Source organism: Ochotona curzoniae, unplaced genomic scaffold (assembly GCF_017591425.1).
Source record: "Ochotona curzoniae isolate NIBS_2020 unplaced genomic scaffold, NIBS_Ocur_1.0 contig_1274, whole genome shotgun sequence".
In the NCBI taxonomy this organism is placed as follows: domain Eukaryota; kingdom Metazoa; phylum Chordata; class Mammalia; order Lagomorpha; family Ochotonidae; genus Ochotona; species Ochotona curzoniae.
This window is the reverse complement of record NW_024465023.1, coordinates 11,615,723-11,619,692: the sequence shown is the minus strand read 5'-3', so window position 1 is coordinate 11,619,692 and position 3,970 is coordinate 11,615,723.

Here is a 3,970-nt window from a genome sequence, read left to right as displayed (position 1 = left end):
AAGCGACACTGGGAGAGAGAGAGCGGGAGAGAGTGAGAGAGAGAGAGAGAGAGAGAGAGAGAGAGAGAGAAGCGGGGGGGGGGGAGAGAGAATGTCAAATGGAAAAGTGCCATTGGAGGCATATATCAATCAGGCGTGCGGCCACAGCGCACTAGCAAATGGGAATGCCACGGAAATGTGAGGCGCTCCTTATCGGCGACTCACAGCCTCTGCCCACCGCCCGGTTCCCTTCCACGGAGCATCTTAGCATGGGAACGGTTTAGAAGAGCAAGGCACGGAAATGTTCCCTCCCTTGCCTGTGTTTTTTCTTCTTCTTTTTTGATTCTGGAAATAATAAGAGGCTACGTAAATAGTCCCAGTTTCCTTTACTTCTAGAATGATTGATTTGGCAGGCACGCGGCTGCCCTGAAAGAGGTGCCAGTCCGCCACAGACATGCAGTTTTGCAAAGGGAAAGCCAGAGCGGTATTCTCTTGAACGACCCGGCAGCTGCCTGGGATGAAGTTGAAATTCGTAGCGAAGAGAGGAGAGAGGTGGGCATCAGAAATCTCTCTCCGGCGGCGCTGTGGACGCTGCCCGGCTTGCTCGCAACATCTGTGGGTGGTGAGAGTTCGCCCCCTATCCCTCACCCCACCACACGGAGGGGTACATTGCAACGTTTAGAATCAAAACTTAGATGCAATTTGGAAACCATAAAAACGTGGACTTGGGTGACTTTTTTTTGAGACTGGCAGGTAAGGCCACCTCCCCACCCCACAACTTGTAGAAAAGTGACAAAGTAACTAACTCTGTGAGGTTAGGTACTTGCCGCTGCCTAACACTGTGAGACCACAAAAGGAACTATGGAATTATTTCATAAATCTTGCCGTGATAAAACTTAAAAATTAAGACAGAAGACTGTTGACATTTTGTGTGTGTGTGTGTGTGTGTGTGTGTGTGTGTGTGTGTGTGTGCAAAGCACAAAGAACCACTCACAGGTATTTTTTTCTTTTTATGCCCAGTAGACTCGGCCATAGTGTACTTTGTTTTATTAATGGTGATGAAAAATTAAACTGAAAATCATTTTTAAAAATTCACATAAAACTAACGATATCATAAAATTTCAGAAGACGTTTCTCCTGGGATGCCAAATCAGTGTTTTTCAATGGTGTGAACCATATGTTATTCGTTAATAAACTGGTAATTAATTTATTAATTTCTCACAGCACCTTTCCTCTGGGCAGTCATTGATGTTTACAAGAGGCATCTTAGAGTTTTCACTTTTACCTCCAACCTTTTATAACCCCCTTCTCTTTGATTCCACCTGGAGTACTCTGAGCCGGCAAACCCAAAGAGAATCCACTGCCCAGGAGAGGATGAGGACGTAAAGGATCGGTTCAAAGCCTTGAAAGAAAACTTGGTACTTGGCTCGTGATCCTATTGGCTCAATGTCTTAAAAGCAGAAGATCAAAAAGCGAATGGAAATTGGGCCTTAAAAATGGAAATAATCTGAGAGGGGAAATGACTTGGAGCTGAGTAAGAGCCGTGGAAACAGCCGGGAATACGTTTTTCTGGCTCAAGTGTGTGGGTTAGATTGGGAGGGAGAATGAATTGCTTGGCCACCAACATTTGCAAATATCAGAGCTTGACATCCTCCCACCTTTTCATCGCACCCCCTTCTCACCGCCCCAGAAATAATCTCTGGCTTTCCCAACATGTGTGCCACACTCCACCCTGCCATCTTTCACCTTCCGATTCTCAGGGTGACCCTGGCTGTGTTGAAGCCACATGAAAAGGTGTGGTCCTTCCTCAGGCGGAATTTTCCAGCCTTCTACAATCTGCCCTCCTGAAAGAGCCCCACAGAAAGTGTGAAGATTGCAAACACATTGACTTCTTGGCGGCAGGAGACAGGCTCCCTCCCAGATGGAGCCCCATGGCTTCCTGCAGCCATTACGCTGTCATCAGGGGTGCTGAGAATACCATCTGCTGCCCCCTTTCAGGAGAGAGGCTTGGCCTCTGCCCCTGGGGCTCCAGGGGACCCTAGGTCTAAGCCCATCAGGAGGAGTCCAAACAAAACACCTCCTCTCATCACACCTCTGTGCTTCATGTGAGAGCGAAATATCATTGTACCCAGTTCGGCTCCTTAGCGGGCCTCACTAACTCATTCAGTTTGCTAAGAAGGGTCCCTTTGAAATTCCCATTCCTGCTAAAAAGGATGAGAATACCCCTGCTGTTATTTCCTCTGTATTCAGAAGTGCTTGCATGCAGAAGGAGACATCTATGGGCTGCATGCAAAATTCTTGCAGGGAACCCCTCCGAGCCTTTGATTTTTCTGATCCTGTCTTCAGGCTTTCTGGGGAGCCCTAATGGACATTCATAGAATTTGTTCAGCATCCTCTAAGACAAAGGATATCCAAGAGGCTTCCTGGTTTCACAACCTGAAAGAGCAGGTGTTTCCTCCCCTCTCCTTAGGGCAGCTGCAGAAGCCAGATGTGACCCAGTCTGGGTCACCAGCACCTAAAGCATTCAGCAAACATTCCCTGTGGTGACAATGACAACCTGGAAACTGCAATATCCATTGTTGTGGATAGCAGAGAACAGCCATGTGACAGCAGATGTCCTGAGGACACATGGTCCCCATGATGGCATCCTTAGCAGTCTGCTCTTTTTGGTTGTATCCGTATGGCCACCATTTTCTGGGTCTGGATCATTACTTTTCTTGGTGATTCTTTAAACCAAACCCACAACTCTGCTATGATCCTGCCAAGAAATTCCTTGCGGCTTTAATTAGCAGGAGCCAGGTTTTCAGGTTGGCAGCCAGGTGTCCTGACCTGAACAATTTTCCAAATTTAAGCAAGCACTCATCATTAGCATACAAATGGAAGTGCTCCTTCCACTTTCTCCTAGTTAGTTTCCCAAGCAAATAAATACCTTTAGGTTCACTATAGTTCTCTATTAAAACACTTGGAAAGTAGGAAAGTCCTGTGTACAAGATCTGTGCTATATGTGTGCAATACCATCCCACCAGCATACTCTACTAAGCACAGTTAATAACTACCTATGAGAATAACCTTTACTTGTTCCTGAATATGATAATATTCATTCATTTAAAGACATCTGCTAATGCTAACAAGTAACTGAATAATAGATATTTACTCTCTGCTGGTCTCTGTGCCAAATAGCCTGTAGGCATTCTCTCCCTCTCTCTGAGAGAGAGATAAAAAGCAGTCCTATAAGGTAACACTCTTATGCCTCTATTTCACAAACAAGCAAACCAATAAAAAAACAAAGGTTTGAACAAATTAGTTGACTTGCTTGGAGTTGACACAGCAAGCAAATGATGTGGACATTAACTTGACTTTCCTGTGCCAGAAAGCCAAGCAGTCAATAGATTAACCACTGTATGACGCTGCCTTCATTCAACAGAACTTTCTGAGCATCACCTTAATAGTAACACTCTGTTCTTGTGAGGCAGACAAGTAAAAGCAGGTTACTGGTCTGGTTTTTCAAGTGTTTATGATGCTGGAGAGAAGAAGAAATGTTTGCTTACAAAGACACTAGATCAGGGCCACAAGAAAAGCAAAGGATTCTGAAGGGGGAGTGCTGTACTCAGGGGAACTCCATTGTGTTTGTACTCTGAAGACAGAGAGGGAATCACAGGACAAAAGTGGGTTTAGGCTGGGCCTAGGTGTATGCTGCAATAAGCCAGGAGAATGAGGTGAGTAGAATGGTGTCAGGCTAGGGACCTGGGACCACATAATGTTAAAAGGAGGAAAAAGAGTGCAAAATCAGTTTGACAGAAAGGGAGAGGTGATAAAAGTGGGAAAGGAAAACTGAGGCTGAGAACAAAGGTAAATAGCACAACAGGGGTGCAAACAGGTACTTTCATTCCACCCACCCATGTATTCATTCAGTAAATACTCCTTTATGAAAGCAACTGGATGGAATGAATCCGCATTAAAACAACAACAATTAAAAAAAAAAAAACGGAGC